Source organism: Hyaena hyaena, unplaced genomic scaffold (assembly GCF_003009895.1).
Source record: "Hyaena hyaena isolate Hyena2069 unplaced genomic scaffold, ASM300989v1 scaffold_255, whole genome shotgun sequence".
In the NCBI taxonomy this organism is placed as follows: Eukaryota; Metazoa; Chordata; class Mammalia; order Carnivora; family Hyaenidae; genus Hyaena; species Hyaena hyaena.
The window spans coordinates 57738-72484 of NW_024080888.1; the positions used below are offsets into that span (position 1 = coordinate 57738).

At 35.5% G+C, this 14747-nt stretch overlaps 1 pseudogene; it reads right to left on the reverse strand.

Annotated features, from left to right (window-relative positions):
* Positions 1 to 397: 397 nt before the first annotated feature.
* On the reverse strand, positions 398 to 8090 carry LOC120240607 (annotated as a pseudogene).
* Between the last annotated feature and the right edge of the window lie 6657 nt (positions 8091 to 14747).

Consider the following 14747-nt stretch of genomic DNA (forward strand, 5'->3'; position numbering starts at 1 on the left):
TTATTACCTTCATATTTTCCTTTATTTTATAGATGTGTTTAGCAAAAATAAGATGTAAAGTTTCAGAAAATGATTTCAATATTTCACATATAAAGAACATAATGATTGTATTTCAATAAAATGTATGAATAAAAAAGGATTTAAATTGTCTGATAAAGAAGAAACTAGGTCAGTTAAAATAATTCTCTTTCAATTACAGGGTAAAAATCTCATTTATTCAGGATTTTTATTACTTCAGAATTCATGACAATTAGGGCAATGGCTAGATTGAAGTTTACAGTTATATTATCGCTGAAGAAAAATTTCACTCTTTAATACAGTCAACTTTCCCCTAAACCATTTTTTTACTTAATTTATAGGCCTCCTGCTCCTCAAAGGGTACCCTGCTTCTTCTTCTTCAAAGTCTCAAAATTTGGGTGTTGTTGACCTAAGACACTTAGCCTTCCACAATTCTGCAGGTGGTGGTCTTTTATATGATTTGCATGGAGTTGCATTTGTCCAGGGTGCCACCAAGATTGAAGGCCTCTCTGTGTACTAGCAGGCAGTGGTAGGTGGTGATCTCAGCCTCCAGCTTGACCCTGATGTTCATCAGGGTCTCCTACACAGGGTCTGGTGCTGCCCTTCTGCCCAGAGCTGGGACAACTCCAACACCAGCTGCAGTAGGATCCTGTCAAGCTACTCCACCTGCATGGCTGAGTGGGCCTCTTCCTCCCTCAGGTTGTTCTCTAAGCTGGCCTTCAGATTTTTGGCCTTCAGATATCTCACCAAATCCAGGTGGATCTCCAAGGACTGGGCCATATATCTCCATTCCCTGAGCATCACGTCAGCTGCTCCTGTCAGTGGCTTACACAGTGACTACTGTGGTGCTCTCCTCAGTCTTCTAGGACCAGTACTTTTCCAGCTCTTCTCGGTTCTTCTAATCCAGCTTATGGTACTGGGCTTGCATGTCTGCCATGATCCTTCTGAGGTCCTGAGATTAGGGGCATCCAACTTCATAGTGAACCTAGAGTTGGCCATCTGGCTTTTTAGACCCTTTACCTTCTCCTCATGGTTCTTTATGAAGGGCAGGTCTTCCTTGTGATCCTCAATCTCCATGCCCAACTGCAGGCAAGTGACAACAGTGTCATCAAACCTTGTGGAGTCCATGGATGTTACTCTTCACAGACTGGCACACAGCCAGGTTTGTCTCATACTTGACTATAATTAATCAGGAGGATGATGGGCATTGTCAATCTGTAGAACGATGCAGACATTGTCTAGAGAATTTGTAAAGATCTGGGCCCTCAGCTCCTTGATGGTCTTGAAGTAATGCCCTAATATCTGACCTGGGTCCCTTTCTTCTCCAAGTGTTCCCAGATTTTGATCTCCAGTCTGTGGTTGTTAACCTTCTGGATCCTTACCATCTCTACATAAAAGAGCAGTCAGTCATTCAGGTCTTACATGGTGTCCTTCTCACCCTGGATGCACCCTATCCTCACCAGACCTGCAGCCATTTTTCAGGACTTCCAGTGGCCCTGTAAGCTGGTGGAATAGGACACCAAGACCCATTGGCACGACCCCCAGCACCTGTATAGATTATGACTGCACTGCTGAGAGGCTGGACCTAGTGGCTGTGTGCAGCATGGGGCTTGGGGACTGATAGCTGGAGGAGAAGGTGGAATGAGTGGCAAAGCTCGCACTGTTCCAGGAAGAAAAAGATGCCAGGATTCAGGCTTGGGGCACCTCCTTGTATCTTTTAATCCCTTATTATGAGTGTGCTTTTGTTTTAATAAGCATAAGTAGAAACTGAAATTATAATTTATGAATAAGCAGACTAAATAGATGATGAAAGATTCTTAATTTGCCCATAATTAATGTATTTTCACCAGTTATCTGCTTCTCCCTTGGTTTACTCCACAAATAGACTGTGGTCCTCAGGAGCAGAAAGGGATAGACTATTACTATTTATCAGGGATTAGCTACATGTGTATGCAGAATCTGTTTTTAATCATTTGTCCAAAAATAGTTATCATGAGATATTTTTTTAATGATTCTGTGCTAGGCGTTAAGGAGGCAACAATAAATAAGATAAAATATCTGGCTCAAAGTTAATTGCATTCTAATTGTGAATCAGTCCAATAAATGTGTTTACACTATTGGGTCAAAAAAAAAGCTCCATGAAAATCCATGTAAGTGCACCTAAGGCAAGTGGGTGATGGTAGTCAGGAATTCCAGACAGATGTGATGAAAGGACCTTATAGGAAGGAGCTTAACAGTGCAAAGATTCTTTGTTCCACTATTTTCTTTTTTCTTTTCTTTTCTTTTCTTTTATTAATGAAGCATTTATTTTGTTCATACTCTAGGATCAAACTGTATTCAAATCCCATCTGTACCACTGCCCACCTGTGTGATCTTAGGCACTTTAATAACTTATTTTTGTCTTTGTTTTCTCATCTGTGAAATAGGATTGAAGTGCTAGCCACCTTCCTGCATTGTAGAGATTACTACGATACTACAAATTCTAAGTAACACACTGAAATAGTTTTTAAAGCATAACAAGTCCTCAATAAGTATTAGCTTATCAACATCATTATCATTTCAGGCTGTTAAAATATTTTAACATCCCTGTAGTGTGCTGACTCTCAGTATATTGTGTTGAACCCTGAGGTTTGGGCCAAGTGCAAGGCCTGGGAAGTCAATTTACAATGTATCAATAGTGAGGTAACTCAAGAGATATTTACCTAACTCAGGAGGTGTGTGTTTATACTTCAAGGACTGACATCCAGAATCTTGGTCATATAAAGGGGATTTACCTGTCCATTGGAGAGACTTATATTCCAAAAGCTTGGAGTGAATACTCCTTACCCTTTTCTTCCCATCTCCAAGGAACAGAAGTTTTTGGTTTTGTTTTATTTTGTTTCCCCATTTATTTTGGGGATATGTACCAAAGGTAGCTTTCCTACAGTACACAAGCATCTAAAATCCATTTTCTTTCATTCCCTCACCTACTATGGAGTGTGAGGTCACTCACATAGGAGATTTTACTAGTTGTCTTTCATTGTATACACGGTAGTAAATACCTGGGTAGAAGGTATTTATAACAACAGCTATTAATGACTTATTTGTATCTAATCTAGAACATCTTAGGTGCAGATCCAGGATACAGTATATAATAATGATTATTCCAAACCAACAATCATCATAATCATGGCAGAGGCTAGCTACAACCTAGGTGCTAGATATGCAATAATCTGTATCTTTTCTTCCTGGGTTTTGTTTCACATCAGTACAATTGGTTGACTAAGATTTGGCCAACAGAATGAGGGCAGAAGTGAATGAAGCCTCCAGGCCCATAAAACCTACTCAAATATCCCCTGCATATTTTCTCTTTTTCTGCTGGATGGCTACGGAAAATTCAACTGGGATACTGTGAAATCTTAGATGTTAATAAAGTCACTAGAAGGAATAAAGCCTGGGATCCAGCAAAACTATATAAAGGAGACTTCTAAACTGAACCCTACAATTGTTATTATTCTTAGATGTAAGTGTGAAATAAATCACTTGTGAGAAGCTTCTAGGATTTGCCTGTGGAAGAGGGAGGTTACAGAATGTAGCCTTTGCTTATAGAGAAATTGAATCTTCTTAATTAAGAAAGACTCATAGTCATAGATGCTAAGAAAAGGACCATTGGAGCTGTTTGGACCCTCTCCTTTCCAAAGAAATCCAAATAATCAGCCATGACTCTAGGCCAAGAGCAAAGGACAGACAGGAAGTAGAAGTTTCTATACGTAATGCAGGTGTGAAGAAGAGAGAGAATGAAATAAAAAGAGAAAAACCATGCGGTTTACAAAATACAATTGTGCAATTTCTATCTCCTCTCTTTCTCATCTCTTATGTTGACGATTCACTACAATCTTTACATTTTCTAATCCTTTCTCTAATGTTCAGCCCAATTAAACATTAGTTCAAAACCATGCTGAATTTTTTATGCTATTACATTTTCCAGTACACTTTTCTTCAAGAGAGAAGTAAAAGGGCATCAATGAAATATGTTCTATGGACCAGATCTAAAGATCACACACTCTTTATATGTGTGATTATCTTATTTAATCCTGACAACAATCCTTTAAGGGAAATATGTTCTAAGGCATCACTTTTTTATCATTGTTTATAATGAAGAAGCATTTAAAAGCCACCAAAAAAGGCAAGAAAAAGAAACTTTTGATCATGTTTAAAATAACAAAATAATCTGAGAAAGAAACCACCTCTTTCTCTCATGCAATTATAAATGCTTCCTGTGACTTAGAGATCATACCATCTAGCAGACAAAATACACATCAATAGTAACAGCTTTGACTTCATAAAGTATACATTAAATCTAAGAATAAAATTTACTTTATATTGAATTATCTGCTTAAATATTCTTATTCTTCTTTAAATTCACAGTGGCCATATTTTATTTCTTTAGACTAATTTAAAATAATAAAATGCATTATATATATGATATAGATAAGAAAAAATACAGATGTTCTTTATATATATTCTTTATATATGCTTCTTTAGACTAATTTAAAATAATAGGATATATTATATAGATATAAATATAGTATGACATAGATAAGAAAAATATTTCTTTTATTTTCAAGTCTAAAATATTGATTTATTGATTATGCCCATACCTCCTCAAGGTGACCCTGATTTCTACTGGTCAGCTGAATGTTCCTCTTGTATCACTTGATGCTTACCCTTGAAATTATGCACAAAAGGGCTACACATCTTCTGTTTAAATACTCTGCATGTCACTGACTGGGGTGAGTCACTGAGTCAATTCTATCCTTCTGGTCAATAGTAATGTTAAAGTAACAGCAGGTAATGAGCTCTTTTAGCAGCACAGGATGTTATCATGTTCAAGTATAAAATAATCCAGTAAGCAATTGAACAACAGAATGGTATAAGCTGAAAAAACTAAAGTGAAGAAAAAAACCAGAAAAGAATATTAATGTTAGAGTAAAGGACATAGAAGGCAGGACTTGAAATAGAATGTGATGTCAAGGCCATAGATATTTGAGCAAGACTGATTCTCTGGTATACAGATATTAGAATTTTACATAGGTCTTCAAGAAAGAATCACTTCTAAGGTAACAAAAAGAGATTCTTCTCCCAATAATTTTTTATTGTAGATTGTTGCTGGGTACCAGCAACTAAGCAACTCTGATACCAAATGCCTAGTCATTCTGCATCCCCTTGAGCCTCCATTTCATACAACATTCATCAACTCTATAACTAAATAATAATCATTAGTTCAACTCTAACAGTTGGTTCTCCCTGACACTTTTATTTAACTAAACCATTTCTATTAAAATAATAATAATATCTGTAAATGACTAGGACTTTGCAAGCAAATTAATATAAATCAATTTACCATTTTTAAATTAAGAAAATCTATTGTGTTTAACCTATAAGAAACATTGTATTTTGTGTCCCATAAAGCACTCTTGCAAAAAAACGTTTTGTTATTCTAATATTTTTTCTTATGTTTATTCAACAAAATATTTATAGCTTAATAAGATTAATTGGAGTTAGAGAGAAAGTATCCTTTATTTCAAGAATGTCACTATCACTTCAAAAAGAGTCTCAAAAGGAAAGCATCCTGAAAAACTGATCAATATATAAAGTCATTACTGCATAATGTACTTATGCCTTTATTGAAAATAACAAATCAATCCATAGTCTGACATCATATACCATCTGTTTATGTCTAACATAGATTATTTCATATTCTATTTTGCTTTAGCTAATATACACCACCTAATTTACAAATTAATGTGTTATTATTCTTTATATCATTATCTTTTGGATGATTAAGTTTTCTTATAGAAGAAATTACATATTTAGTTGAAAGAGTGTGGAAAAAAATTATCAGGGATTACTTTAAAATTGACATATTATTACAAAATCCTCAAATCAAGCAATACTTTAAAGTGAATGTCTCCTGAACTGGAAAAAATACAAATAAAATTTGAAGATATTCTTGAACTGGGATATAAAGGTAGAACTAAACCACACAGTGATATACATTTTCAGTCAAAATTAAGAATTGATTAAGTATATTTGTACTATATATTTATGTAATTTATTTACAGTAGGCTAAAGAAATAGTAGAAATGGATGTGTCAGGATAGAGATGGAAGACACACAGTGTCTGAGAAGATGTAGATTTGGAAAAGTTTAAAAATTGAATGAAAGTCCTCAACAAAAAGAGAAAGAGAAACTCAGAAATGGACACTTAAGTGTAAAGAGATAAACTGCTGGTAACCAGAGGGGAGGTGGGTGGGGGGATGGGTGAAATAGGGGATGATATTAAAGAGTACACATATTGTGAGGAGCACTGAGTAATTTTTGAATTGTTGAACCTTTTTTAAAAATTTTTAATGTGTTATTTATTTCTGAGAGAGAGAGAGAGCGTGAGTAGGGGAGGGTCAGAGAGAGAGGGAGACACACAATGCGAAGCAGGCTCCAAGTTCTGAGCTAGCTGTCAGCACAGAGCCCCACGCAGGGCTCGAACCACGATCCGTGAGATCTTGACCTGAGTCGAAGTCGGATGCTCGCTCAACTGACTGAGCCACTCAGGTGCCCCTGAATTGTTGAATCTTATATTGTACCCCTGAAACTAAAAAATACTATATGTTCGCTATACTGTGATTACAATTAATTTTTTTAATTGGATGAAAATAAAAATATTAAAACATATAGATTATGTGCTCCTTTCAGTGCTATGAGTATACTAGGTACACAGCAAATACTTCTTAAATTAAATAACGAAATAATTCATCTTCTATTTTGTTTTAGTACAAGGATTGTAATTCAGATGTATGTCAAGAAAGAATAACTTCGGCCAAGGGAAGGTTAAATTAATAAAATGGTATTTTTACAAAGTAAGGTTAGTAGTAATGGAAACATAGTTTTATTTATTTATTTTTTAAATGTTTTTATTTATTTCCAGGAGAGAGAGAGAGAGAGACAGAGTGAGCAGGGGAGGGTCAGAGAGAGAGGGAATCACAGACTCTGAAACAGGCTCCAGGCTCTGAGCTGGCAGTCAGCACAGAGCCCGACGCGGGACTCGAACCCACGAACCGCGAGATCATGACCTAAGCGAAAGTCGGAAGCTTAACCGACTAAGCCACCCAGGCGCCCCGGAAACATAGTTTTAAATCTTTATTTATTGAGAGAGAGAGAGAGAGAGAGAGAGAGAGAGAGAGAGAGAGAATGTGAGCAGTGGAGGAGCAAAGAGAAAGAGGGAATCCCAAGCAGGCTCCGCACTGTTAGCATAGAGCCTGATGTGGGGCTCAAACCCACGAACTGCAAGATCATTACCTGAGCCTAAATCAAGAGTCAGATGCTTAACCAATTGAGCCTTGCAAGTGCCCCAGTAATAATGAAAATTTTTACTTATTCACATAGGAAAATGAGGTAATATTTATTGGACACAGTGGAAATGTCTGTATTAGATATTTGAGTGAATCTGAGTCCTGAAACAACACTTGGAAATAATATTAGAGCTATAATTTATAAATACTTAAAATATAGCTGAATGGTGACTTGCACCTGGTAACTTGCAATCATTAGACTTGGAATAAATAAATAAATACTTCATGAAATGGTGAAATATGATTTCTTAAATTTTTTAATTTATTTTTTGATAGAAAGAGAGTGAGCAGGGAAGGGCAGAGAAAGTGGGAGAGAGAGAATTCCAAGCAGGCTCAGTACTATCAGTGTGGGGCTTGAACACACAAACTGTGAGATCATGACCTGAGCTGAAATCAAGAGTTGGAGGCTTAACCAACTGAGGCACCCAAGAGCCCTGAAATATGATTTCTTATATCTAGTTTTCATAATGATAATTTTTAAAACCTGGAAAAATCTTTAAAAACAAAGAGGACAAAATTATGAATACTGCTTTCAAGCTGAATAATAAAAAGAGTTTTAAAATGCAGAAAAAGCTTGCATGCAAATACATTAAATATCGAGTTGGCAATGTCATCCTAGCCATTTTCCTTTGAAATTCCACCCACCTGTGTTCTCTTTTCCTCGACATTCACGGATTTAACCATGAATCCGACTCTCATTATCTTAGGTCAGAATTAAAAACTCTATGAACTGCCCTTTACTGTCCAATCTTAATGTAGTTTATAGATCAAAATTTCCCCCATGGTTTTAAAGGACCTCAAAAATGTGACCCATTTCTTTTCCCATATGACTCACCCTGCCACCAATTCTTACAAATCTAAGCAGTTTTGCTCTGATCAAACTCATATTTCACATCTTATGCAATCTAATTCAATTTGCTTCAAATCCTTGTTTTCTGATCATATTCCAGACATAGAACTAGAAGTTGAAGCTATATGGAAAAGCCACAATCTTGCCTTCAGTCTGGGTAAGAAAGTAAGTGATCCTAGTACAATAAGTATTAAGAAGACACAGTACAGTTTGTAGGAGGTCAAATCCCATAGTAGATGACACATGAACTTCTCTCACCTCTACTTATGCTGTTATTTTCGTTTGAAATATTTTCCCACTTTCCCTCCATTAATATTTATCATGCTTAAATTTTTCTTTAGTGATCTAAACATTTCAGGGGCCTTTAAACCTAAAGTACACAATCTAGCACCTACACTTATATTTAAGAAGAAAATAGTTGGGAAACATAGAAAATCATTGGCAAATATTCTCCTTAAACTTAAGACTTAAACAAATAAAGATAACTCCAATCGAAGCTATCACTGGCAGCAAATAGAATGGTGTTAATTCAAAATCAAGATGCTGAAAGGAGAGGATTAGGCCTGGGCATCATCTATGTTCACACTGACTTAGATTTCATTATTTTTCAGAGAGTAGGCTTTGAAGTGAACACAACATAAAAAGCCTTAATTTAATGTTGATAGTTGAATATATATTAATATGTTGAGATGAACTCTTTGAAAAACTGAATGGTCTTGACCTCATAGTCCAAATTTAATTCTTCACAATTAATGACTTCATTTAAAAAAATAAATTAAAATCCTGAGGTAAGGAGCTGCTTCAGACTCTCTGATGGGCTGAAAATGACTCCAGCAACATCCAGGTCCTAATCTCTGGAACCTGTGAGTGTTAGTTTTTTTCCCCAAAAGATAATAAATTCAGGATCTTAAGATTATCCTGGTTTGTCTGGTTGGGTCCTGAATGTAAACAAGTGTGTTACAAGAGAGAGTCAGAGGGAAACTTGACTACAAAACAGAAGACAATGTGACTACTGAAACAAGATGGGATTTTGCTTGTTTTAAAGATGGAAGAGGGCCCACCAGCCAAGGAATACAAGGAATGCTGCTCCAGAAGCTGGAAAACCAATGGACAGGATTCTCCCCTTAGAGCCTTAGAGAAAGCACAGCCTTGCCAATACCTTGATTTTAACCCAGTGTAACTAATTTTGGACTCTCTCACCTCCAGAACTGTAAGAGAATAAATGAGTGTTGTTTTAAGCTACCGTGTTTGTGTTATTTTGTTAATAACTGCAATAGGAAACTATTACAAACACTATTAAAAATAGTTTCTCATTCATAATGACCTCGAAGTTATGGAGCCTATATTTGTTAGATTTAGAAACACTAAAACAGAATGTTGTTTTAGGGATGTCTCTTCGTATTTACATTTGTAAGAAACTGTAAACATATCTAGTTAAATACCAGACACAAAGTAGGTGTTCATTAATTATTATTTTTCTTCAAATCATCCATTTGTGCACAAGGGAATTATTAGGTTCACGAATTACCTACCATAAAACTAAAATATTAGGTAATATGATAAAGCTACACATACTTTCTTCCATACAATTTCTTCCAATTTTTTTATCCAACCCTAGTGTAGACTCATCTTACAATGTTGGAAAGCAGCACAGATTTCAGCCAAGATAGATAACACCTGCCAGATATGCTTGGGTTCTTTGGAAGATAGTACTGAGCAGCTAGGTAAAGGTGAAGTGGTGGATGGATTTGCCTAAAATAGATGGAAAACTTAGCACACATCATTGAATTTTTACACTCCAAATGTTTAGGTTTAAAAGTCAGTCAGCCTGGCAAGGGAAAGGTGGCAAGACATTTAAATAGATGTAAAATTTTCTTTAGGAGAAAAGATGTGCTCTGGAAGAAGTAAACACTTGTAACAGATAAATAAAAAGGGACAACCCAACTTCAAAAGATGTAGTCGTGAGAGACTTTCTGTGGCCTGACACATAAATGACCTGGAGGAAAGGAGAATTCAAATTACAACTGAGCAAAAGATATCACCTATAAATGAATATGATCACTTTCTCAAGTAGACGGTGTAATCGGGTTGATGAGGGACTTGTTTCTGGCTCTGCTTATTTACAGAAGATTAATTCTGGTATAAAACTCCAAATGCTAGGAATATTTATTTTTTTAAGTTGCAGAATTGCCATGAAATATTATCAAAAACAATTCTAAATGCCCAAATGACCAAGTAAAAATCATAGTCCATAGTGGGCTAAAGTCCATTACTCGTAAATTTTCCTTAGATACATTAATTTATAATTATGAAATCCAGTGAATGTGACAGGTAACAAAATGAAGTAACTTCATGTAAAAGAGAATAATCCAAAGTACTCAAAATCAAAGTATAAAGGACATTTGATACATGGAGGCTGGAAGATTATTTGAACAATTAAATCTTTGCTTCATTCAGCAGCCATGATCAGCAAGAGGTTAGTGATCTTATTTTCCATAACTAAGGAGAAAGTAAAGAAGAGCCTTCATTTGTAAGAAAATGAGCTAGAAAAAAAATCTTATTAGGAATGCTCTTCAGTTTGAACTGCAACGAAGAGCTCAACAGTGCTTGTCAATAAGAAAGTGAGGTCTCCAGTCTTTATTAGCTTTACAGGTCAAACACTAAACCTGCTGTGACTACAAATGAAGGAGTTTATACAGTAGTTTTAAGAAGTTTGAATTTTATCTCTAGGTTTTGCTTCCTTAGTGCCTCAGCACAGTGTGGACGACAATGTGCAGTAATTAATCTTTTTTTTGTTGTTGTTGTTACTAGGGCCATAACCGTTTCTGGAAATGAAGAAACAAAGATATATATTTAGATATGTTTGACAGATGTGCTTTGCCTATGAACAGCTGCATAATTTTTTTTTTTTTTTATCATTTCTGGTACCGTATAGGTAACATGCAGCATGCCAAATACAAATCAGTCTTAATTAAAACAAATTTACATAAAAGACAATGGTTGTCTTTGTCTTTTGTAGTCATGTGGACTTTAGGCAGTTCAGGAAACATTGTAAAACACCCTCACAAAAGGGAGTCACAATTCAAATTATCTTAGAGGGTAGGTATTTTGGAATCTATGCCAACATGAAGACATGCACTACCTGAAGACATTCAAGTTTAACTTTAACTGAGCAAACATACGAGAGACGATCTATGTGTTACCCTCTATAGATCACCATTTTGGGACTTTTGCCATACAAGTTACTTTCCAGGATTTGTTGAGAATATCTAAGCATATATTCCATGGTGAGGTCTAGATACTAGTTATGTATACATCATAGCATATACAGTGTTCTGATGCAAATTCTTATTAATAATGTAATGACGAAGTCTTAAGGAACTCAACTAAGAAACTACTACTGCTGCAGTCCAGAGTGCAGTCCAGTCTCTTTTCATCTACATTGGGTGACCCCACACAGGCTAATCATACATGTCCACCTCTTGTTAGTATTTATTGTTAATACTTAATACAAATCTAGAACTCTATTTTTGCACTTCAGGTGAAGTCCTTACTACTGAAGTTTCATCTTCAAGTTCTATAACTTTTTCATCTATAGTGTCTTATCTGCTGGTAAGCCTATCCAATGTTTTTTTTGTTTTTAATCTCAAGCACTGTATTTTTATTCTTTAGAAGTTCAAATTGGGTCTATTTTGTATGTTTCATATTTCTCAGCATACTCATGTTTTCCTCAACCTCCTTGATTATTTGGAAAATACATGATTCTTTTAATGTTCTTTTCTATTATTATGGAATAATGACCTATGTCATTTCTGAATATGTTTACATTGATTTTTCTCCTTATTATGGGTCCTGGTTTCCTGCTTCCTTGTATGTCTCATAATTTTTTATTGAAATGTTGTGAAATGTCAAATTTTTTAAGGGAACAATCCCTTAAATATTTTGAAATTTATTGTGGTTTTCAATTAAGATATCTGGAAATAATGTGACATTCCTTTTGATTTGCTTTTAAGTTTGTCAGCCAGGTCCACTGTAGCCTTTAATCTAATCTAGCTCTCCTACTCTGGCCGTATCCTTTTGCCTATTACCCCAGGCAGAGAAGCTGGTTTCTGGAAATGTAAATTATTCCTAGCCTTGTGTGAGCTCCGAGAATCATTCCACCTATTCCTTTTCCTCATTTTGAGTAGTTTCCTCACAGAAATGCTCTGATCACTACTGGGCTAGAGACTGGAGGCGAACCTCGGCAGACCTTTGAGACCTCTCCTACAGTTCTCCTCTCTCAGGTGCACTGCCTTCTCAATCCCAGCCACTTCAGCCTTGCCAAATACTCCGTATCCTTAATGCAGGGCTGCAGTGGACTCCTACTATTTGGGTTCCTGAACTTCAGCCTGAAACTACAGACAGAAAGCTGGGCAATTGTAAGGGTATCCTCATTTGTTTCTCCTCAGAGACCACTATGCTGTACAGCTTGTTGTCTAATGATTGAAAGCTATTGTTTTACATATTTAATCTAAAATTTTACTTAGTTAAGGTAACAGAATAAATTTGATCACTGTTACTCCATCATGATGGAGAAACAGAAATATTTCCTGAGGCTTTATCAACAGATACCTGATTAAATAATTTTCTATGCGATCTGATTTTTTTTTCTTTTTTTGCCATGAATGAGTGATGCTTCAGTTCTGTAATTTGAGGAGCACCTGGGTGGCTCAGTTGGTTAAGCATCCGACTTCGGCTCAGGTCATGATCTTACCATTCGTGGGTTCAAGCCCCACATTGGGCTCTGTGCTGACAGCCAGCAGAGAGCCTGGAGCTTATTTCAGATTCTGTGTCTCCCTCTCTCTCTGACCCTCAACTGCTCACACTGTCTCTCTCTGTCTCTCTCTCAGAAATAAATAAGAAAACAGTAAAAAAAATTTTTTTTAATTCCGTATTTTGAAGCAATGCTTTCTGAGAAATCCATGTTTTTATGAATGTGGAGAAAATAAAAGACCTCTTTGGTAAGAATAATTTCATCCCAGTAGGACTAGGAAGTAAGACAATTCTTTCCTTGGACAGTATAGTAGTAACCCATCCTTTGTAAAAATATTAAACATCCCCCAGCTACTGATATGCTGTGTTTTTACCATATCACTTGCTCTTTATAGTACCCAGCTCCAACACAGTTATATGGAAACTCATATCTTCACATTAGAACTTGGATGCTCAGTGCAAAAATAAAAACAGTTAACCCATGCTTTCTAAATGTAACTCTGCATTGTTAGAACTCTATTACAACTCTTCAAAATGAGGAAGATCTTAACATTAGTTATGTTTTTTCAGTTCAACAGTAACCAACTCTCTTTCTAAAAAGATAGTCTAATCCTTGTAATAATTCATAAAATTCCAACCATGTTAAAGTGTTAATCACTTTTCAGTTTCAAATATGCTTACCAATAGATAAATATTTAATATTCATTTCACTGGGGATAGAGAAAAGTAGCCACTAAAAGAGTAACACACTTTAGATTAAATGCTTGTTATGGCTAAGGATGTAGACCTATCCGGATTTAGATGTCATCCTGGGATTCTAAACTGCTACTACTTTTGCCATTTTTTCTCAATATATACTTCATCATTGATCAATAGTCATTAGCAGATAAACACGTTGAAAAATATTACTGTAGCAGCTCCAGAGGCATAGAGGAAGGAGTGACTCATTCTTTGCTGAAAGTAGCTGCAGAGAAGAGTAACATTTAAAATACAAATATATGTGGAAACTAATTTGACAATAAACTATTTGTAAAAAAAAAAAAAAAACGTTAAAAGGAAAAGCACATAAATAACCACAAACCATCACACTCAGTAAAAAAAAAAAAAAAAAATTTCAGTCATTTATGATGGTGTAGTATCTAAGAAATTAGGGGCATCTCAGTCAGTGGAAAATGCACCTCTTAATCTTCGGGTTGTAAGTTTGAGCCCTATATTGGATGTAGAGATCAATTAAAAATAAATAAATAAATTATAAAAGAAAAAAATAAAATAAAATAAAACACAAATAAAATACTGAACATGTAGATTCAATAATAGAAAATGTAGACACATATAATGTATTTCAGCCTTGAAATTAGTAAGACCATGAAACAGAATCCCTGCTGAGTGTATTACTCTATCTCTCAGCATTAGGAATAAGGATTTATAAATCAAAAATGCTGTCTTTTCAAGGGCTTTGTACTTTTTCTTCTTTTTTGGGAACACTTTATACCCAGATATCAACATACCTCGCTCCCTCCCATCCTACAAGTTTCTATATGTCACATTATTAGTGACCTTTTCCTAATGTAAAATAGTAGACCATCCCTACCTGACCCACACATCACTACTCTATTTCTCTTCTACTTTTTTCATAGCTTTTATTGCTCCCTGTGGTTCTATATATTCAGTTTTACTTTCTTTGTTGTCTCTCTTTCCTCACTAGAATGCAAGCTTCGCAAGGGCAGTAACTTCATCCT